Source organism: Protopterus annectens, chromosome 12.part0, assembly GCF_019279795.1.
Source record: "Protopterus annectens isolate FY-2018-M chromosome 12.part0, PAN1.0, whole genome shotgun sequence".
Taxonomy (NCBI): domain Eukaryota; kingdom Metazoa; phylum Chordata; order Ceratodontiformes; family Protopteridae; genus Protopterus; species Protopterus annectens.
Genome location: NC_056746.1, coordinates 974,402,493 through 974,427,172, shown reverse-complemented (window position 1 = coordinate 974,427,172; position 24,680 = coordinate 974,402,493).

Below are 24,680 nucleotides of genomic sequence, written 5' to 3'. Positions count from 1 at the left end.
CATTGGGAGAAGAAGCTTGAATGAGCAGATCGTCCAGATAAGGAAAGATCTGAAATCTTCAAAGAGAGGAGCAAGGCATTGGCTGAATACCCTTGGGGCAGTAGAGAGACCAAAGGGCAAATCAGAGGACTGAAAATGCAAGGAAGAAAGAGAAATGTAAATATTTCCTGAAAAATGGATGGATGGAGATATGAAGGTATGCATCTTTGGGATCAAGAGAGACCAGAAAAGTCTGGGGTAGAAGAAGGGGAAATAAAATCTGAAGAGACATCTGAAATGAAGGAATTATGGCAAAGATGTTGAGCTAGGAAAGATCCAGAACTGGTCTCCAAGTGCTCTCCTTTCTGAGAACCAAAAATATTCTGGAATAAAAACTCCTCCCTACCTGGGTTGGGGTTACAGCTTGAATGGTGCCCTGGATCAAAAGAGGATGGAGCACCTCTGGGAAAAGAGGAAGTTCTTCTCGAGGAGGTTGAGGGATGCCCAAAAAGAAAGTAAGAGATTTCCAAACAGTGAAATCCCCCTGGCAGATAACGAATAGGACCCAAGAGTCTGTTGTGATCTATAACCAATTTGGAAGAGACGGGGAAAGACGGAGGGATAAGGGCCCAAAAAAATTAAGTGGCAGCAGTATAAACCTTACTGCCTCCCCATGGCCTTACTATCCCTATCTGAAGGAAGCAGCTTCATAGAGTGAAACAGCTTGGAGGGCTTGTGAAATGTCAGAAGAGACTAATACTACAGAAGGATCAGCAGAAGGGCATTCATAAAGATGCAAACTGTCAACTGGAACCTGGCTTATCCTGAAAGGTATGTTTCTGGGAAGTAGGGGTTTGAGTACACACAGCAGGAGGTCCATGTCTAGAACCCTTTTTTCCTTTGGGTGGAGAGTAAGACTGCTTGGAAACAAAAGCAGATTTGGAGGGGTAATTCCTCTGAAACTTGGGAATAGGAGAAAAAAAATGTCTCAATTCCTGCAAGGATTTGATTTTATCCTGGAGAAACTTAAAAAGTTCAGTAGCAGCACCAAAACAATTTTTATTATTCAAAGGAGCATCCCATACATCGGTCTTAATGTCATCAGGAAAAGCCTGAAGACAAAGCCAAGAGTAACACCTTATAACAGAACCAAATGCTGTAGCCCTGGAGAAAGCATCAGCTGCATCATAGCTGCATTTAATAGAGAGGCGGAAACTTGAGAGGTACAACTCAACAGGGAAAGAGCAGAAGCCTTCTTGTAAGAGTCAGGAAGGACAGAAACCACATGAGAGACCTGAGAAAGGAAGGCTAAAACATACCTGGTCATATGAGTCTGGTAGTTAATGGCCCAAAAAGATGAAGTGGCAACAGTATAAACCTTACTGCCTCTCCATGGCTCTACTATCCCTATCTGAAGAAAGCAGCTTGGTAGAGGGAAACAGCTTGGAGGACTAGTCAGATGTCAGAAGAAACTGACACTACAGAAGGATCAGAAGAAGGGCATTCATAAAGAAATTTACATTCATCAGGCACCTTGCAAAATCTATCATGTTTCTTGGGAGTAGGGGGCTGAGAATCAAGGGCCACAGAGACTGCTGAAAGAATATCCCGGACAACAGCCAGAACTGGGGGAACAGCAGAAGGCTTACGAGACTCCATCTAGAGGAGCTCATAATACCTCTTCTGGATATCAGAGACTTTAGAGTGATCCCAAAGGATTTCATTATACAGCTAACAGTGGCCCCAAAGGAGAGTTCCTCAAAAGGGGAATCTGGACTAATAGAATCCTCTTCCTCTGAACCATAGTCCAAGGGGGGAAGGGATCTCAGAAGAGTAAGCCAGGGACTCTTCCCCCAAATCCTGATCCTCATCTGAGGAATCCAGTTCCCTGGGTCTTTTAAGAGGACTGGAAGACCAGGGAGGGGCAGGCACAGACACCCCTCAAGGAGGCTTTAAAGCCACTGAAGCATTAATAACCTCAGAGTAAAATCCTGCCATTCACATTGGGGATCCTTAACTACAGGGTAAATATGCTTGGTTTTCTCTTTCTTTTTCTGTGGGTCATCCACACCAAACACCCTGGAAGGGACAGACTCTTGGCAACACTCAATAAGCATAGTAGGGATCTCCTTCCTCACTAAGGTCTGTGGAATCCCCCTCAGTCCCTCAGATATTATCAGCTGAGGTTCCCCCTCAACTTCTGGAGCAGACATTTGTAAAGCCTCTGATGATGAGAGAGAAAGTCAGAATCATGCCAGGCTCCAATGGGGTCACAGCAGAGGAGTCTGAAGCAACAACTGGATGACCCTCTGAGCTTTCACTAGCCTCGAGAGAGACTTCTGGGAGAGACTGGACAGCAGCTGTATCAGACCTAAGTTTTTTGGCCTCTTTCTTGGCTAACAGCTGACCCATGGGATGGGAAGACTCTGCCATTGCACCTTAAGCCAACAGCTTAATATGCTGATTTTCAAGGTAAATAGTTAAGGAGGATAGATAAGTACGTAGGGCCTTGGGGACAACAGCTTGGCAGATAGAACACTGTGTATGGTTATGGGAAGCACTCAAACAAGACAGACACTGGTCACAACAGTCTTTATGGGGAATCTGCCTCCCAACACTATTTTCCCTTTCTGGTTGACATGAACCCAACCAGCACTAAAAAAAACAAAGTTAAGGAGAAACCCCAAAAGGGCCCTTACCTGAAACACAGCTTGGTAACCAGCTCAGCAGAGAGATGTTCAGTGATGGTATTTGGACTTGCAGCAAAAAAGTTCTGAGTCCATGCATTTGAACTCCATCTTTATGCCCTACACCTTGCGTGGGGAGCATACGCAAGATATACAATCACTATAAGTACTAAAGGCTTTGGTGTATTGGCCAGATTTTGGACTGCTGGGCAGGAGATCCCTTTATTTATTTATCTGACATTTGTTGACCGGGTTAGTCCAGCTGGGTCGGAGCCTTTTTTCAATGGAGACCCGGGGAGAAAAGCTCCACAAATACATAGACACTCAAATACATAACTACATTGACATAAAACATAGCTATTTAAACAAAAGTTACAAGTAGAGAAAAACAAAAAAATGATGCTGAGTTTAAACTGAGATTGCAAATAGATTCTAAAAATCAGCAAAGTGCACATAGTACAGTACAGAGTAACAGGTAAACAAATAGAAAAAATTTAGCTTCTTTATCATCAATTCAGCTGAATAGTAGCAGTGGGAAAGAACTAGTTAGGCACAATCATTTCTGTTTGCATCTATAGTAAATGCAGGTACAAGGTAGAGAAATTATAATAAGCAGGAGTAATGTAGAGAAACATAGTGGAAGAGAAAGGAAGTAGGGTGACACAGGTATGGGAGAAGGGAGGGAGGCAGTTTTGCAGAGATGAGTAAGGTCAATCTGGGGGATGATTACACTGAAGTAGTCTTGTATTGCTTAGGTGTTTTTTTTACTGCATTTCTGAACTGGTGTTTGGGCTTAATATTTCGAATATCTAGTGGAAGTTTACTCCAATTCTCAGCTGGTGAATAGCTGTAAAGGTTTTTGCCGCTGTTGATCTCTTTGGCTTGTGTATGGAAAGGAGATGTGATTCTGAGCTCTGAAGTGTCCTAGGTGGGGAGTAGGAGGAGATAATAGAGGTAATGCTGAGACAGAAAGAGGGCTGGTTCAGTATAGAGTGAATTATCTGAAGCTGAGAGAGGAGAAGGTTATGGGGAAGCTCTAACCAGTTCAGCTTCCTGAGTGCTAAGCAGCGATGAGACTAGTATGGCTGTTCAGCAGCAAATTTGGCAACCTTGTTGTAGGTGGATTCTAATTTAGAGAGAAGTGTGGTTTGTAAGTTGGTGAAGATTTGAGAGTCATAGAGAAGAAGTGGTAGTAGGCAGGCATGGAATAGGGCTGTCTTGGCTTTGCTGGATAAAAGGTTTTTGTTCGTATAAAGGAGTTCAAGTTTTTGGTGGGTTTTCTTAATGTTACTGAGTACATGTAAGTCAAATTTCAGCTGGTTATCAAGAATGAACCTGAGTAGTTTGGTGTGAGTTTCAACTGTGATGGGTGTGTTATTTTGGGACATGTTAGAGAAAGAAGGCTTTAGATGATACATTGTTTTGGGACAAAAAGCAAGAGTTTAGTGTTCTTTGGATTTAAGATTAGGTGGTTCTGGTTGAGCCAGTTTTTGATACACAAAAAGGAGTTCTGAGTTGTAGTATGTAGATCGGAGAGGGTATCAGCTATGGTGATAACTGTGGAGTCATCAGCATACTGTACCAGAGAAGACTGTGGTGTGGAGGTAGATAATTGATTGGTAAAAATATTAAATAGTAGTGGTCCTAGTACTGAACCTTGGGGTACTCCTATATTTATCTGGAGTTCAGGGGAGATAGCAGAAAGCCATTTAACAGATTGGAAACGATTGCTGAGGTAACTAGAGAACCATGAGATAGTAAAAGTGGATAGGTTGAGTTCAGAGAGTTTATTTAAGAGGAGGGGGTGAGAGACAGTGTTGAAAGCTTTTGAGAGGTCAAGAAAGGGGCAAGAGACTAGTTTATTCTGGTCTCTGGCTTGTGAGATGGTGTTGATGAAGGAAATGGGGGCAGTAGAGGTACTATGACCGGGCAAAATCCATGTTGGGTGGGGATGATTAGGTTCTCTTGTATGAGGTATTGTAGGATTTGTTTGTGTACAAATTTTTCCAGGATCTTAGAGAGGGGTGATAGAATTACAATGGGCCTAAAGATGCCACCTTTATGGATTGGTAAAGGACTCTGGCCTTGAGTAATGGATCGGTTAATGAGAATAGAGATAGGTAGGGATATGGATTTGACTGTTTTCTGGAGAAAGAGTGGAGGGAGACCATCTGTTGAAGGGGAGCAAGGCTTAAGTTTAAGAAGCAGGATTTAATATAGTTGGTGGATACAGTTTTCAGGAAGACGGAGGAGGTGTTGGAGGGTTTAAGAGGATTGTTGAGTGGGGTAGTATCATTGCTGAAGTTAGGATGGTTGGTTAGTTTGCTAATGGAGTCTATAAAATAGGAGTTAAAGTTAGTAGCAGTTTGGAGAGGAGTGTTGCCTGGATGAAGGATTTGGTTAATTGTATGCCAGAATTTCTTCAGGTTGTTTAGGTGTGTCTCAGGAGGGTTTATGAAGTAATTTCTCTTATCATTGGTGATGGCTTTCTTAGTAAGGTTGTGTAAATGTCTGTACTGTTGGAGATGGGAGGGGAGTTTGGTTTTAGTCCAGAGCTTCCAAGTTTTATCCCTCTGAGCCATTAGGGCGCGGGTGGAGTTTGTTAGCCAAGGGATACAGTTGAACAAGGTAAGTGGATGGTTTAGAAAACAATCAGTAAGTTTTATGCAAGAAAGTATGCTAGTCTGAATCTTGGGGGTTATTGACAGACAGAATAGGGAGAGTGGAACCAGAGAGTTCAGGCACCTAGGTCCTGTCCAGTTATCAGAGCAGGCACTTGTAGGTAAGTGCAGTATTACACAATAAAATAAAAATAATGTAGTTGGGGCAGTGTAAAGGACTCTCGGGGAAAGCTTCTGAGGTGGGCTAGTCGAGTGAGCTGCTTTACCTGGTGTCACAACCTTCACGCCATCATAGCTAGTCATTCCCCTGACATCATGTGTCTAACCGAAACATGGCTAAAACCCTCTACTAAGAATGAAGAGATCCTCCCACCCGGGTACAATATTCTCAGGGCTGATCGTACAAAGAAAAAAGGTGGAGGAATAGCTATTATGTTTAAAAATAAACTAAACATCCTTAAGAACCAAGTACAACCTCCTATGATCTCAAACCTAGAAATTATAGCCCTACAGATCTGCCTAAACACTCAAAAACGCATCAACCTTATTGTAACCTATATCCCGCCAGGGAAGAACACAGAAAACCTGGAGCAATCCCTGAGCTGGCTAGCCATCAACTACCCACAAGAAACCATAGTTCTTGGAGACGTCAACATTGACTGGTCTCTCTATTCTACCCATATAACTCCACAACCTATTAACCTATATGGTTTCTCCCAAAATATCCTATCCCCAACCAGAATAGGCAACTCACTTCAAAAGAAAGTATAATTGACTGGATCCTTACTAATAGAGACTCTAATAACTACACCACTGGCACCCTTCCCTGTGACCTCAGCGATCACCTAATAACTTATATCATTAAACATAAATGCCCAACTTCTAACCCCCCTATATAGATTAATCAGAAAAAAAAAATTCGTCCCTCAATTATTTCTTGCTGACCTGAAATTCTGCAACTGGACCATATTAAAGACTCTTCCACTAGAAGAGAGTGTGTCCCACTTCAATGACACGTTCCTTAAGATACTTGACTCACATGCTCCACATAGACAAATTAGAACCAAAACTCGCATAGCACCTTGGCTCACTACTGATACTAAATCCAAAATCAAACTTCGCGACCAAGCCTGGGAAAAATGGAGAGCCACAAAACCCCCCCCAAGACCGTTGTAAATTTCAACAACTAAGAAATGCCACGAAAACTGCCATAACCCAAGACAAAAAAACAATACTTCTGCAGCCTCCAGCAAAAACACCAGAACAACCCAAAGAAATTCTGGGCAGGTTTTAACAACCTTCTGCACCCAGGCAAAACTTCCACCCCAACCCCTGAGAAACTCTTAGAGAAAGGCCAAGAAGAAGTAGTCAACACCTTTAACTCCTTCTTCACTGAGACTATCCAAACCTTAGCCAGTCACCTTACCTCCACTTCCCCACCTGCTGCTAAACTGCGACGTGACAACCCTACCCTCTTTAATTTAAAGCCAGTCTCTTCCTCCTATGTACGCTCCCTCCTAAAAAACTCAAACCAACTACCCTAGCGGTTGACCACCTTCCTGCGGAATTCTTACAAATTGCATCTGATGAAATAGCCTACCCCATATCAATCCTAATAAACAGATCTATAACTGAGATGAACATTCCCTCAATCTGGAAGACTTCCTATATCATTCCACTTCACAAAGGAGGTACCTCCTGGAAATGTCAAATTATAGACCAATAGCCATCCTGTCCCCATAGCGAAAATCATGGAAAGATGCATCCACAAACAACTTCTTCACTATCTGACCTCTAATAATCTCTTGTCCAATGCCCAGCATGGTTTTCGTCCGCACCATAGTACAACTACTGCCCTCCTTTCCTTTATTGACTCAATCAACAACAATCGCAATAACAAACTCATATCATCTGCCCTCTTTCTGGACCTATCAAAAGCATTCGATATGGTCAATCATCAATTCCTTCTCAACATCCTTGAAACCCTACGTCTGGACACTCCAGCACTAAACTGGTTCAATTCCTACCTTACTGGTAGGCAACAAGCTGTCCTATGGCAAAACAGAATATCGGGACTGCTCCCGAATACCATAGGCGTTCCTCAGGGCTCAATACTGGGCCCACTTCTGTTTTCCATCTTCATAAATGACCTTCAATCAATCATCCCTAAATCCACCTGTATACAATACGCCGACGACTCCACCTTAATCTGCTCCGACGTCTCCCTCTCGAATCTCCAAATGACCACACAACATTGTTTTGCACTAGTTGAAAAATGGTTCACTGACTTAAAACTTCTACTTAACCCATCTAAAACCAAACTGTTACTTTTCTTCCCCAACGTCTTCTCACCTCTAGGTAAAGAACTCCCAAACACTAACAACACAACCTTTCATATTAAATCCACTAATGGGACCCTCATAACCCCTGTCACCAGTACCAAACTGCTAGGTGTCACTATTGATCATAAGCTCAAATTTGACATACACATTACCCAAACAGTAAAGTCTGTTAACAAAAAACTAGGATCTATGTACAGAATTAAAAACTTCCTAACTCCCACTACCAAATTAACTATTGCTCGTACCCATCTCCTCTCTTCCCTCCTCTATGCTTCCCCGATCCTCTCTTTTCTCAATAAACGTGAACTTAACATGCTCTCTCTTGCCTATAACCACATTGCCAGATTTATTACAGGTTCCGCTTAGCGAACCCATCATTGCCTGTATCTGCGAAGACTTGGCTGGCTGGAACTGCCAAATCTCGTCAAACTTAGCCAACTCGCCAAGCTTATAAAATTATCAACCATCCTGATAGAACTCCCTCACTGTGCAAAATTCTAACTCCATATACTAACCTCAATAGTCTCCGATCATCAAACAGCATCCATATCCTAACCATTAAAGCAAAAACTCAGGTGGGGATGCCCTTTATGCAAATTCCATTGGCAAGCAGTGGAACTCCTGCCAAACAACCTTAGACTTACTTCTTCGCTCTATCATTTCAAAGCTAACCTTAAAGAATATCTCTCCACACAATGGACATGCCCATGTCGAGAACCTGACTAACTACATATCTCTTTACTTCTAGGTCCACTTCCCTAGCCCATTTCCCTAATTGCAGATCTCTAAAATTTCTCTTTCCTTTTAGTAATAAGGAAAATCTCTGATTTCAGTCTATTTTTCAGTATCTTTAACGAAATCAATGTTCTGTGTTATAATTTCCTGTCTGTCCTTTAGTCTTATATAACATCTATGTAAATTTTCATTCCTGCATATGTAAGCTGTATTCTCTTGTTGTAACAATACTTTGAATCTTGCAATTTAAATATGTACTTCTATTGTGTATTGGAGCTTTTCTCCTCGGGCCTCTACTGAAAACGGATATGTATCCAGTTAGACCAACCCGGTTAACAAATGTAAAATAAATAAAATAAATAAATAATACATTGCCATCTATTGGGCAGAGAGAGGAAAATATCAAAACTAAGAAAGGGTCAGGAGATAAGAAGGAAGGGATCTGGTGGGGAGGCGAATGCTCTCAGGATCCCTTTCGCGAGTGTGCAAGCTCTAACAGAGTCTGGGACACAAACTGTTTACAATAACTGTAGGCTAAGTCTTAGTTAGCTAAATTTAGCAATACCAGCAAATTAAATCAGGACTGGGACCACAGAGGTCACTAAAACATAGGCTGCACATATGTTATTTAATAGGGAGGTTTCCATCCTGTTTTATGTGCTGTTAGGGAGCCTGGTAATGGTCCTCCAAGTATTCAGTGTGGTGCCATTCAAAAGAAGCAACAAATTCAGGCTATGAATACTGCAACAGTTATATGGAATGACATCTGATGGTGTGACTCAAACCCAGAATTTCAGAGATCGTTTAGGTCCCATGTTGCCATAAAGCTTCTTTGAGGGATAAGAGATATGCCCTGTATGGGTCATATCTTTAACATTGGAACTACCCTGTACTGAAATAGAAAGTAAAGATTAAAAATCTGTATCCAAGAAAGCTTTTTCTTTGGTACCTGAAGCATTATGGGGTCCCTTAAATAAACTGCAATGGTTCTCGGACACCTAGGGTGAGCAAAGCAGATCATGATGAAAATTTTGTTTGGTTCAGAGATGAGGAGAAAAGGAGTATTTTTTTTTAATATGGTGCCAACTGTATCCCTCCTGAGTCACCTTTAACCCCACGAATCTGTCACAGTCTGCTGTCAAAAGAAAATAAGCAAAGCCAGCTGACTGGGACATGATTTGAGAGAGTGAGGTAGGAGGAAAAGGAGGAGACAAGCTAGTATAGCCATCTTGAACTTGTACTGTTCTTTTATTGGAAAGGTTCCTGTTTGTTATTGTTCCACTTCTGTCATCTCTATTTTGTTTTTTAGGCATGAAAGAGGATTTGGGAGATTTGAAAGGAGGCTGAAAAATCTTAGAAACTTCCTATACTAATCCCCTCTTTCATCAAATTTTTTCAACTGAGTAGCAGAAAAGCAAAATAAAACCTTATTCTCTAAAAATGAATTAAAAAATGGAGACCTTATTTCAACAGAAAACTGATGTTATACTCAGGCATACCACTTCAAACACTAGCAGAAGCAGAGGCCCTAGATGCAGTATCTGCACAATCATACATACCTTTAAGTCATGTTTAAATATTAGAGTCATATCAAACAATAAGACTGAGAGATGTATGAACTTTAACATGTGAGACTAATAGTTAACAAATTCTACATGCTGAAGTGGAAGAATAAAAAATTCTAATAAAAACTCTATCGCAAAACCTGCCCCATCTTTAATATTGGAACCTCCCCATAATAAAATGGGAAAGAGATGAAAAACTAGCGTCCAAGAAAATTATTTCTTTGAAACCAGAAGCATATATAAGAAAAGGTCTGGATGATACCAGTAGCCGATTACTTACCTGCTTTTAGGGGGACTGAGGATTGTGAATCAGGGTTGTTACAAGCAGTATAATGTGCCTACTCCAAGACTGGCAACAGAGGAGGAATAGACGTAGAATGAGGCAAATTCACTTATGTTAAAAATCTTAATAGAGTGAGAACATTCATTAGTTCCCATAAAAACACTCCATTAACCCTGGTTACAATTAGAGAAATGAAATTACCTTTGGAGGAGGTTGTGAGGACCAATGGTCCTCAGCATCACAGTATTAGGGTTGAGAATCTGTAGGAAAAGAATCTCCATCTCTGTCAGACTTATCTGACCTGTCTTTGTCAGGGATATTTTGACTGGCCTGCTTATCAGGTACTGAAGACTGTATCAGGACTGACTGAATAATTTCTTAACCAAGGTAAAAATCATCCTAACTTAAAGACTCTGTGTCTTAAGGTGAACAATGTTTAACTTTTTGTTTTTTCTAAACAGGTATCTTCGGTGACTGGCTAGGAGAGGAATCTGTGCCCCTTCAAAGGTCTCTTCCCTGAACCCATTCAGTAGCATCACTGGTGAAAAAACTCCATGCCCTAGTAAAAATGGCCCAGAATGGACAATGGAACAACTGAACAAGTCATGACAGACCCTCAAGTTTGTAGTGGCCAAAAGTACTACACTAGAGGAAGTCAGATAGATAAGTGAGTGGTCTGACGAACAACAAATGGCCACTACAGGTTTACTCACTATCAGCTGAGGTATTGACTGAGCCTGCATAGTCAGCAAGGATTCTCAGGCTCATTTTCTTCTTTCTACTGCAGAAGTCAGACCAGCGGGAGCGTTGTACGTATTTATGCTTTTACTGTGAAGGATGTATTGGACGTGGCTAGGATCGCTGGAACAAGTCAGTTGGAAGGTAAGTTGTCAAACGTCTATGCAAACAGCACACTTACCATTAAGGCAAAGTCCCCAGAATACTAAAATCCTGTTAGAAGCACAATGAAAGTAAAAATAGCCTTACAGAAATAAATTTAACACAGAATGAATACAAGCACAATAAAACGAAAAAGAAGACTAAACAGCATGGCTAAAAGCAAAACTCTTTAATAGGTAAAAATATTCAATAGGTAAGCACGTTCATGTCCAGAAAGGCACTTCTTCAGACCATAGATACAAAATGAACATTTAAACCTTTTATATACAGATACAAAGTATCAATCAAACATCACTCAAACAAATCAAGTAATTTCAATATAGGTTTTAAAAGTCCACTCTTATTTAAACCACACCTTTTATCACCTTGAAAAACAATCATGCATCCACTTTCATTCATTTCTGTTTTGCTCCTAACATCTCCTAGTCATAAATCACTGGGCATCAATTTCAAAACCATAAACTTAAAGGAATGTAATAAGCCATGAGCACTGACATGTTTCACCAAAGCATTCGTAGTTGCAGCCCTCCGTATTTCTCTCAAATACATTTCCTTTAAAAATGGTTAGTCTTTCCTACATAAAAACATGGACACACTGTGCATATAGACAAATGTACCAAACTCTTACTACCACAATCAGCATAAAGTGAAAGACTATATTGCTTACCAGTAGTTGGATGTATAAAACAATTACCAATAGTTATATTACTATAGCGATAAAGAAACATATGGCTTGACTGATGCTTTGTATCTGTATATAAAAGGTCTGAATGTTCATTTTGTATCCATGGTCTGAAGAAACACCCTTTTGGGCACGAGCTTACCTATTGAAGATTTTCCTATTAAAGATTTTTGCGTTTAGACATGCTGTTTAGTCCTCTTTTTTCTTTTTATTGTTTGGTTATACGAGGACTATCTTTATCCACGTTTGTATTTTTAATTTTTGGATTTGTCTGGCTTTTATTTGGAGCATGGCTGAAGGGTTTGATTTAGAGCTGGATTTTAACCCTAACAACACAGGTTCTGAAAGGTGTTATGATAGCATTGGCAGAATTATGCGGGTTGATGGCAACTACCTGCTACTCTCAAGTTGAACAGAGATGGATAAGCAGTCTGACATAGGGTTGGATATGGATGTTTTTTGTTCATCTTTAAGAGATCTAGAGAATAGATTAGATAAACTTAAATGGCTACAGTGGCAGCATCTACACCTGGAAGATTGCCTACATTTCAGGGAGATACCACATGGTCTGAAGATGGTTAAGATGGCCAGTTATGGTGACACTAATCCTGAGTTGTTGAAGAGTTGGCAAACGTTCAGTCTGGATGTTAGTTTTAATATCATCAAACTTTTGATCGAGTTCTTTAGGTTTCTGGAAGATACACATTTTGAAGAGGTCAGTGCATTGCAGCATCAGTTGAGCAACAAGTATCCTTCAGAAATCTGCTTTTCTGCCATAGATGAGATGTTTAATAGCATATGGGCACATGAAAATATATTATAGAGCCAAAAGAGGAAAACATTAGAATGAGATTGTTTAGATGTTAAGAGTGGCAATATTTTTTCATGGCCTAAGGGGAATATTCCAGTTAAGCAGAATTCCAACAAGGAAGGTCTTATTAATCCAGATGTGAATAAAGAGGCAGATCCAAGTGGAAGCAATTCATCCATCAATGCTTCTACTTTGTCAGCAAAAGCTATTTTGGACATTAAGCAACATAGTATGCCATCAGATGTATGTAGGAAAGTTCCCTCATTTGCAGGATCTACCACTTTTTTCAGATTTTTCCAGTCTACCTTTACCAATCAAGAGTATGGACAAATCGAGGCTGGGACAGGAAGAGACAAAAGCCATAGGGAGAACGGGCTCAGTATTTAGGAGCCAAGCGAATGTGGAATCCCATGAAAGGTCCCTGATTTGGAACATTTCTTCGGTAACACTAACTAGTGAGCAGGTCTCTGTTCTTGAGAGAGGGCTCTCTTTTATACCAGCTACTAAATCAAATGTATGTAATGTGATTTTAGATATAAAAATGTTTGTTACGAATGTTATGCTTAAATGCATTTTTCCATGTGATATGAGAACTACTGATTTTAAAAAGCTGAGCACTTTTGTTCCTGGTCTTCATCCAATTTTGGAAGGATTTTCTAAGACCTGAAGTTGGATATAATAGACATGTTGGACAAGGTAAATGTTGGTAAGAAGTTTTTTTTTTAATCTCACCTAGAACGAGTTTGCTGCTATTAAAGAGTTGAAGGAATTACCCAGCCACTGGGGATGCACAAGCCAGTGCATTTCTTTGTGCCAGTCCCACGCCCAGATAAATGGGGAAGGTTGCGTCAGGAAGGTAATCCGGCATAAAACCTCTGCCAACTTACTTATGCGGAGAACATTTCATATTTCCATGCCAGATCAGTTTAGGCCCGGGTTAACGACGACTGCCACCAGTACTGTTAGCCAACAGGGTGCTGGCAGAAATTGGGCTACTGTTGGCCAGAGGAGAAGAGGTGGAGGAAGGCATGCATGAAGGCAGGAAGAGAGGAGGAAGTTTAGGAGTGCAGTAGTGAGGGTAGGAACTTTGAATGTTGGCAGTATGACTGGCATAGAGAGAGAGCTAGCTGATATGATGGAGAGAAGGAAGGTTGATATATTGTGTGTGCAAGAGACCAGATGGAAGGGAAGTAAGGCCAGGTGTATAGGAGACAGATTCAAATTGTTCTATCATGGTGTGGATGGCAGGAGAAATGGGGTAGGGGTTATCCTAAAGGAACAGTATGCCAAGAGTGTTTTGGAGATGAAGAGTGTCTGATAGAGTGATGTTTATGAAGCTTGAAATTGATGATGTAATGATGAATGTTGTTATTGCATATGCTCCACAAGTTGGGTGTGCAATGGATGAGAAGGAAAAATTTTGGAATGAGTTGGATCAAGTGGTGGTGAGTGTACTCAAGGGTGAGAGACTAGTGATTGGAGCGGACTTCAATGGGCATGTTGGTGAAGTGAACAGAGGGGATGAGGAAGTGATGGGTAGGTATGGTGTTAAGGAGAGGAATGCAGAAGGTCAGATGATTGTGGATTTTGCAAAAAGGATGGACATGGCTGTGGTGAATATGTATTTTAAGAAGAGAGAGGAGCATAGGGTGACGTACAAGAGTGGAGGAAGATGCACACAGGTGGATTATATCCTATGTAGGAGGGCCAGTCTGAAGGAGATTGGAGACTGTAAAGTGGTGACGGGAAAGTGTAGCTAAGCAGCATAGAATGGCGGTCTGTAGGATGACGTTTGTGATCAAGAGGAGGAGTGTGAAACTAGTGCCAAGGATTAAATGGTGGAAGTTAAAAAATGGTGATTGTGAGGTGGAGTTCAGGGAAGAGTTAAGACAGGCACTGGGAGGCAGTGAAGAGTTATCGAATAGCTGGGTAACTACAGCAGAGCTAGTAAGGGAGACTGCTAGAAAGGTGCTTGGTGTGACATCTGGACAGAGGAAGGAGGACAAGGAGACCTGGTGGTGGAATGAGGAAGTACAGGAGAGTATACAGAATCAGAGGCTGGCGAATAAGAAGTGGGATTGTCAAAGAGATGAAGAAAGTAGACATGAGTATAAGGAAATGAGGTGCATGGCAAAGAGAGAGGTGGCAAAGGCTAAGGCATATGGAGAGTTGTATGAGAGATTAGACACTAAAGAGGGAGAAAAGGACCTGTACCAATTGGCTAGACAGAGGGACAGATCTGAGAAAGATGTGTAGCAGGTAAGGGTGATAAAGGATTGTGAGGGAAACATACTCACAAGTGAGGAGTGTGTGTTGAGTAGATGGAAAGAGAACTTTGAGGGGCTGATGAATGAAGAGAATGAGAGAGTGAGAAGGTTGGATGATGTGGGGATAGTGAATCAGGAAGTGAAACAGATTAGCAAGGAGGAAGTAAGGACAGCTATGAAGAGGATGAAGAATGGAAAGGCTGTTGGCCCAGATGACATACCAGTGGAAGCATGGAGGTGCTTAGGAGAAATGGCAGTGGAATTTTTAACCAGATTGTTTAATGAAATTTTGGAAAGTCAGAGGATGCCTGAGGAGTGGAGAAAAAGTGTTTTGGTACCTATCTTTAAGAATAAGAGTGATGTGCAGAGCTGCAGTAACTACATTGATCAGTTACAGCTTGAAGTTATGGGAAAGAGTAGTGGAAGCTAGGTTAAGAAAGGAGGTGATGATTAGTGATCAGCAGTATGGTTTCATGCCAGGAAAGAGCACTACGGATGCAATGTTTGCTCTGAGAGTGTTGTTGGAGAAATACAGATAAGGTCAGAGGGAGTTGCATTGTGTCTTTGTGGACTTAGAGAAAGCATATGACAGGGTGCCTAGAGAGGAGATGTGGTATTGTATGAAGAAGTCGGGAGTGGCAGAGAAGTATGTAAGAGTGGTACAGGATATGTACGAGGGTAGTGTGACATTGGTGAGGACTGCGGTGGGAGTGGCATACACGTTTAAGGTGGAGGTGGGATTACATCAAGGATCAGCTCTGAGCCCTTTCTTATTTGCAGAGGTGATGGACAGGTTGACAGATGAGATCAGACAGGAGGACCCATGAACTATGATGTTTGCAGATGACATTGTGATATGTAGTGAGAGTAGGGACCAGGTTGAGGAGACCCAGGAGAGGTGGAGATATGCATTAGAGAGGAGAGGAATGAAGGTCAGCAGGGCTAAAACAGAATATGTGTGTGTAAATGAGAGGGAGGGTAGAGGAATGGTGAGGATGCAGGGAATAGAGTTGGTAAAGGTGGATGAGTTTAAGTACTTGGGATCAACAATTCAGAGTAATGGTGAGTGTGGAAGAGAGGTGAAGAAGAGAGTACAGGCAGGGTGGAATGGGTGGAGAAGAGTGTCAGGAGTGATTTGTGACAGACGGGTACCAGTAAGATTGAAAGGGAAGGTCTACAAGAGGGTAGTGAGACCAGCTATGTTATATGGGTTGAAGACGGTGGCATTGACAAAAAGGCAGGAGTCAGAGCTGGATGTGGCAGCGTTAAAGATGTTAAGATTTGCACCGGGTGTGACTAGAATGGACAGGATTAGGAATCAGTATATTAGAGGGTCAGCTCAGGTTGGACAGTTTGGAGACAAAGCAAGAGAGGAGAGATTGCATTGGTTTGGACATGTGCTGAGGAGGGATGCTGGGTATATTGGGAAAAGGATGCTAAGGATGGAGCTGCCAGGTAAGAGGAAAAGAGGAAGGCCTAAGATAAGGTTTATGGATGTGGTGAGAGAGGACATGCAGGCGGTTGGTGTGATAGAGCATGATGCAGAGGACAGGAAGAATTGGAAACAGATGATCCGCTGTGGCGACCCTTAACTGTGTAGCTCTGAAATACCCCTTTAAATTAGGCAATCTAACTTGTTCTATTGGAAGGATCAGCTTATCTCACTTGACTCTTGCCATATTCCCATTCCAGATAAAATCCTTCAACTCTTTATTAATTGCTTCTCTTCTGGTTGATAAAAATGTGCTTGACCTGTGTATAAAACTGAAAGGACTAAAAACATTTTGACTGCTTGTATTTTGCTGTTCATATCCATAAAGCAGTGCTTCCAATTTTCAGTTTTTGTATTATTTTTAAAGGTCTCTTCTCAAATATCTTGACATAACAGAATCCTTTTTGATCCATACTCCTAAGCATTTCATTATGTCCCCATAAATATGGATATTGCTAAACCAATTTGTTTGTGGGTACACAGTTAAAGCTATTCCCTTTGTTTTATTTCCATTAATTTTGTATCCAGAAAAAAACCTGAAACAGTATCAAAATGTTTTACAACACTAAAATGTCCTTTTCTGGTTTTATCAGGTATAAAATATCATCATCCACAAATAAAGACAGCTTTTCTTGACTACCATGCTAATTACTTCCTTGAATTTCTAAGACCCTTGTTTTCTTTGCCAGTAGTTCTAAATATAACACAAATAACAAAGGGGAAAGAGGACACCCCTGCCTGGTTCCTCTGCTCAAAGAGAACTTATCAGAGGGGAACCCACCCACTTTAATTTTCACCTCTGATCCCTCATGTATCTTCCTAATCAACCTTATAATTTTATCAGGGAATACAAATGCTTCCATTGCCTTACTCATAAAATCCCAGCTTGCTCTGTCGAATGCTTTCTCTGCGTCAAGTCCCACCAACAACAGTGGTAGTTTCTTACATTCTGCTTCCCTTTGGATCAACATTGTTCTATTAATGTTGTCAAATGTTTGCCTCCCCTCCACAAAATAACATTGATCCATATTTATCAGTCTGGCATCACCTTTGCCATTCTTTTAGCCATTATAAACAAACACTTTATAATCATGGTTGAGAATTGAAATGGGCCTATATGAAGAAGGATGTGATGGGTCTTTACTATCTTTATGTATTACAGCAACCACCACTTTCTTTCAGAATGTTGGCAGTTCTCCTCCTTTTAAAATGCAATTAAACAAAACCTTCCAGATCTTTATCAATTTCTTTCCTCCTATCTTCCAAACTTCCACAGGAATACCATCTATTCCTGGGGATTTTCCTGTAGATCAGTTATACATCACAATTTTTATCTCATCTCCTCCTATCCTGTTAGTAATTGAGCCTTATCTACCTCTAACCTTGGCATATTTAATTTTTCCATATATATTTTCATTTGTACATTTTCTTGATGTTCACATTTCTCTGCTTTATACAGATTTTCATAAAATTTCCAAAATATTACTCGGGTCTCTGGTTATGTTCATTGTTATAGGCTCTCTAACTTGGTGACAACCCTTTCTACTTTCTGTTGCCTGAGTTGTCGTGCTAAACATTTTTGTGCTCTGGAGTGATTATCAAAAAAAAAAAAAACAGTTGCTTAAGAGCAGTCTTTCTAAACTCATGCATATCATCGAGGTAATCCCTTTTCTGTTTAGCATTTTGCAATTGCTCCTCCTCCTCCTCTTCTTCTTCTTCTGTGAGACTCCCTCTATTCTGTAATACTTTAACTTTTGTCAGTCCATCTAAATAATTATTGCTACTTCTTAACTATATCTCACTTTCTTTTATTTCCGCTGTATTTTTAACATGGGCGCCAGAACCATAAAGCCAGGTGGAAGGCCCCCCCCACTTTTGCATCCGACTGAACTTACATTCCCAGCACGTTTTTACTTTAATGGCTTCCTGGCTGACATCATCGCAAAACGGCTGCTTTTGAGCTGCTGTTCAGGCTGATGGAGGTATTTATTCAGAATGCATGAATACTGGACCCAGACCTCTAGCTGCTGAGAGCAGAGAAATGACAGGCTGCAGGTTCCAGTTTCTGAGCTGCTGTAGGTATTTATGTGGAAAGCATGCATGCCGGACCCAGAACTGAAACGGCAAGCTGCTTGAATGAGGAGGCATGGCACAACTCTAGGTGTGTGTGTTTGCACAATCTTGTATGTACACACAGATGTATGTAATTTTTTCAAAGAAACTGATATGATAGTTTGAGAGACAGAAAACAGAAATTCAGATACAAGGCCATAACCATTATTTAGGGAAATGCATGCTGTGATCTTCCTGCCTCACAAATGTAGACCCTGACCCCCAGAAAATGCTGTCTTAAGCAAATAAGGATTTTGTGTACAGCATGCTGCTTTGTTTTGATTGTCTGGTATTTTAGGCTTAATACTTTGTCATGCTGAAACACTTGCTTTTTTTCTTTTCTTTCCTTTCTTGGTTCTAAATCTGTGTTGATAGCTGATGTTGAGTACTGGGTATACAGATGTACATAAAACTGCTGATGACATGTATAGTGTATCATAGAACATACATAAACTAGTACTTATGTGGCAAGGCCACAAGCTGGCAAACATTCTCCTTAATCCTACACCACAGCACAGTATATTTCATTTATCTCACAAGGAAATCCTCCTATAGTAATTTTGTGTGTTTTAGTGATTGCTGATTAGTTATGGTACCTGTTATTGATACTGGTAATAAATGCCTAATGATGCAGGGAGAGAAGGGATGTATGCTTGAAGATGAAGGTACAGCAGTGTGAAAAATATTTGCACTTCATTGGCAGTGTTTTAACTGCCAGGTCATTTGTGTGCATTGGTAAGCTATATACAGAACCAAGTAGCCATTTTCATAGTTGTGAGAAAAAGCATGTACATTATGTGTGTGCATTCGAGAGTGCAATGTTGTATCTGCTGTTTGTGTACCATTTGGAGTTGCCTTTACCAGAGAGTACATAATGTAAGGGAAATGCAGAACTTCTAGGTCAAAGAAAGGAAGGCAAAACCAGGGAATCTCTCAATGACAATATTGAGTAGGTGTGCCTAGGTGTATATCATGGCCACTGTCTCTTGTGGGAGTAGGTTCCTATTGTGAAAGTTTTCTAGATTTATGCCTCATATATTTGTTCTATTCCTCATAAAATCTGTGGATTTCAGCATTTCTGTGGCAAATCAGTGAAGGATTAAATTCCCTAAATAATGACAGGCATTTGAATTTCAGACTTCATATTCTTCAGAAAATAAATGGTAACACAAAACCTTTTATTCTAGCAATTTTCTAAGTTTATAAGATCAGTATTTCAAATGTAGGTAAAAAGTGGAAGGCACAAACAGGCAGTCACAACAAGTACGTTACTCAGCTAAATAAATCCAACTGGAAAAAATCCAAATGGCAGATGCGTAGTTCTTCAAACCTGGAGATTCACCACTCTGAAATAGTTCTTTCAACACACTGAAAAGCAGTTTCAAACAGAAAAAACAGCACAGGTAAAGACAGCTGCTTCCCTCCGTCTAACAATAGCTTGTAACAAAGTTCCAAAATCAGGAGCAACCAAGCGTTAGGCGGAATAAACTTTAATTAACATAAAAAGGCAAGCGCTTTCAACAATAGTCTTCCTCAGGCCATTGAAAATGCTATGCAAACAAGGTACATAAATACACTTTCCATTTGAAAAAATGATGTCATTTCCTGTTAAGGAATAGTTAAAATAAAATAAAGTGGTAGCGCTGAAATTTTAAAAGCCTATTACGTACAAAATACGTACATGCAAAACTATTAAAAGTACTAAAAACAGGAAAATCCTGTCTATTAAACTTTTAAAAATGTAATACCATGGTAAAAAAGTTTATGGAATGCTTATTCAAATGTTATCAACAAGCATTGCATACTGCATCCCATCTTACTCATGCATCTAAAACACATTTGTTTAATTATATAAAAAATCAACCATAAAAATTTTGCCATAAGAAATTTTAGGGGAGCTGTCATTTACAACTCAAGCTGCATAACTAAATAGACTGTCCATAAATGAATAATAACCAGATAGTGTACCTATATAAATAATGCAATCTTAAACAAATCTAGCAAAGATAATGTGCCGCTACCCATAGAGCTCATGTTCCTAAGCAAACACAATAAATTATATAGATAATATACATAACATGTACATATATATGGCAGCAACCCACCTATGAGACCTATAGTTGCTGTTGCTGGGAGAGGTTGGGTGACTGAGCCTATTTCATTATATTTAGAGTACATTCTTAGGCCCATTGTGAATAAACATGTACACATTTTAAGGGATACAAAATAATTTTTGGTTACCCTATATGAAAGGATGCCTAACAGACAGGGATGTGATAGTAACTTTTTAGCGACTTTGGATGTTCAGTCGCTGTTTACAGTTATCCCTAATAAAGAAGGGGTTAATAGTATTAAAAGTTGCTTAGAAAGAGATGGCACCTATTCTAGAAGTAAAATAGAAGTTATCTGCGATTTGATGCAAATTGTTCTGATGAATAATGTTTTTACTTTTGATGGTCAACTCTATATACAACGGGATGGCGTGGCTATGGGCACTTCTTGTGCCAATAGTTACGCCAACCTAGTCATGGCAGAATGGGAATATACACATTTGTTTCAGATGAGTAAATTCAAAGAACACGTACTGTTTTATACACGTTTTGTAGATGACCTTTTCCTTATTTGGGAAACAGATGAGAATTTACTCGTAGAACTCTTGGACGAGATGAATACAGTCACTGATTATTTAAAGTTTACAATGGTTAAATCCAGAGAAAAAATCTCATATCTGGATTTATTTGTTGAAAAATTACCCAATGTTTTTTTAAATACAGGAGTGTTCAGAAAAAGCTGCTATAGGAACACTTATTTACATAGAAGCAATATGCATCCTGAACATATTTTTCACAATATTATTAAGGGTCAGGCTATAAGGGCATCCCGTTTACATTCTAATGACACTGATTTTAAAAATGAAATTAATCAGTTAAAACTGAAGTTCTTGGATCGTTCGTATAGTATGACTGAAATAGATGCAGGCATGTCAGAAATTGATGAGTTAAGAACAGGTAGAGCGATGCCATATTTTGGAGAATGCAGTAATAATTCTGCATTTAAAGCTATGAGTATTTATGATGTTAACAGTATTAGAGTACCCATTTACTACACACAAGAAAAAAATTAGAGATATTTATAATAAACATTGGGAAATATTGCTAACAGATCCTAGAATTTCTAACATCATTGATGATCATCCCAAGTTTATATATAAAAATAAACTTAACTTACATAGGATGTTGTGTGGCCCCAGTAGAGTGGACAGGTCAACATCAGGAGTAGAAGATGTTACTAAGAAATGTCACAAATGTAAGTACTGTGAAAACATTAATGAAACTAATATGTTTATACATCCCATTAGGTCACAGCAGTACACATTTCAAGTAAATGCTACCTGTGATACCATGCACGTGATCTATTTGGCCACATGCACACAATGCACTGCGTTCTATGTAGGCAAAACGGATCGGAAGTTTAGGGATAGAATCAGGGAACACTTGTATAAGATCAGGACAGGATCCAATAACAATGCACTATCCAAACATGTCAGTAATACTTCTAAGGAACATTGCTTCAAGTTCCAAGTAACACAGGTTAATCCTATTACTGTTCGGTGTGGTGACATCTGTAACAGAACAGAATTGAAAGAAGTTGATTGGATTATTAGACTTAGAGCTGACTGCCACCCAGGCCTGAATGATAGAGTGTCTATCAAGCCTAAGCTTAAGGCAAGGAAGTTACGTTCCTGCCGTTGATTATTTTTGCAGTGATATGCTCATGGACTTGTATGTGGATACATTTTAGACATCTGTACATATCCCCTCCCCCCACCCCCCATGGTATTCCTTCAGAATCCAGTATATGTTATGTATATTAAATATATAATTTATTGTGTTTGCTTAGGAATATGAGCTCTATGGGTAGTGGCACATTATCTTTGCTAGATTTGTTTAAGATTGCATTATTTATATAGGTACACTATCTGGTTATTATTCATTTATGGACAGTCTATTTAGTTATGCAGCTTGAGTTGTAAATGACAGCTCCCCTAAAATTTCTTATGGCAAAATTTCTTATGGCAAAATTTTTATGGTTGATTTTTTATATAATTAAACAAATGTGTTTTAGATGCATGAGTAAGATGGGATTCAGTATGCAATGCTTGTTGATAACATTTGAATAAGCATTCCATAAACTTTTTTACCATGGTATTACATTTTTAAAAGTTTAATAGACAGGATTTTCCTGTTTTTAGTACTTTTAATAGTTTTGCATGTACGTATTTTGTACGTAATAGGCTTTTAAAATTTCAGCGCTACCACTTTATTTTATTTTAACTATTCCTTAACAGGAAATTACATCATTTTTTCAAATGGAAAGTGTATTTATGTACCTTGTTTGCATAGCATTTTCAATGGCCTGAGGAAGACTATTGTTGAAAGCGCCTTTTTATGTTAATTAAAGTTTATTCCGCCTAACGCTTGGTTGCTCCTGATTTTGGAACTTTGTTACAAGCTATTGTTAGACGGAGAGAAGCAGCTGTCTTTACCTGTGCTGTTTTTTTTCTGTTTGAAACTGCTTTTCAGAGTGTTGAAAGAACTATTTCAGAGTGGTGAATCTCCAGGTTTGAAGAACTACGCACCTGACATTTGGATTTTTTCCAGATAGATTTATTTAGCTGAGTAACATACTTGTTGTGACTGCCTGTTTGTGCCTTCCACTTTTTACCTTTATTTATTACTTCTTTCCTTGGGAAAGTACAGTGGTGCACCTTTTTTTATATATTTAGTATTTCAAATGTGCCCATATTTTTGAGGCTGTATTTTCCCATTATTGGCTTTGTCCAGCTTTTTTGTGCTAAGAGGTTGAAAGCTATGGTGAGAAGTGAGAACTGAATTCACTAAATGATTAGTTTCAGTCTTCCTATCTTTTAGGAAACTGCTGATTTGGTATACTGGTATGTTGATCTGACTGTAATGCACAGGGTCCTGAGTTCAAGACTTGGTAGTGAAACGCATGGTGGTAACACAACATTTTATTCTAGCAGCTTTCCAAAATTATGCAAGCAATGTTTAAAATGTGTCCCTGGTTTTTGGGCTTTTGTTTCCCCCAATAAATTTATTTTTTTTCCAGATTTCTTGTGCTGCGAAGTTGAGAGATTTAGTTGAGTGTCAGGTGGATTTTACAAGAAGCTGAGAGATTCGGGGAAGAGAAGTTTAGTGCTACTTATGCTAAGTTGTTTGCATTGTTAGTAGCACAACAGGTAGTATACTTGTTTTGATGCAGACGCCTGTGGGTTCTACTACCACAGTATACAGATAGATCACTAATACTGTACTGTGTTGTACTTTAAAGTGAGTGGATGATGCAGTCCTACGAATGTCCTCCTTTGGAGGGGTTGTCTACTAACTATGTTTCTGTTATCAGTTTGCCATCCATTTTCCATTGCAAAATTACTAGTTTGTCATTTTTTTTTAATGTAGCATAGGCAATTTATTTGTACATGAAACAATGAAATATGAAGTTGCTTGCTAGCAGCAACCTTTTTATTAGTTACAGATCCCTTTAATGTGGAATTATTTAGATGACTTGCTTCTGCAGATATTTTGCATATTTACTAATATTGGTGGATTATAATTACAGAAGTTTGAGTGGCCTTTTAGGGGTGAAATTTTCTGAAATGGGTAGTTTTGTCATTATTGGTTCATACATTTTGTTTCATTGCTTACTAGAAGATTGTTCCAAACTACACATTTAAAATACATTCTAACAATTGGTGCTGTATTATACAAGGAATATAATTTAATACAATCAGGAAGGTGAATCAAAGAATGCATACATGTATGCTTGCCCACAGGATGCAGAAGATCAAAATAGGGGAAGAGACCAGTCCCCAATAGAGTCTCCCAGGGTTCAGTGCTGAGACTTTTTCTGTTTGGCATATAGGTTCATAGGTTTATACTAGGCTATCTGCCCTAAGGCATTTATAAGCCTAGCCCAAAGTTTTGTGGCTTACGCCACCCCTTATATGAAAAAATACTGTACCCATTAGTTTGTTGTGCCTCTGTCCAGCAGTGACACAGAGATGATTCCCGGGGTAAACCTACAATCTCCCATCCACAGGTCAAGATTTCTTTTGAACAGAGCCAGCGAGGTGCTCTGCCTCACTTGGACCGGGATTTTATTCCACAGCATAGGGAGTCTCTG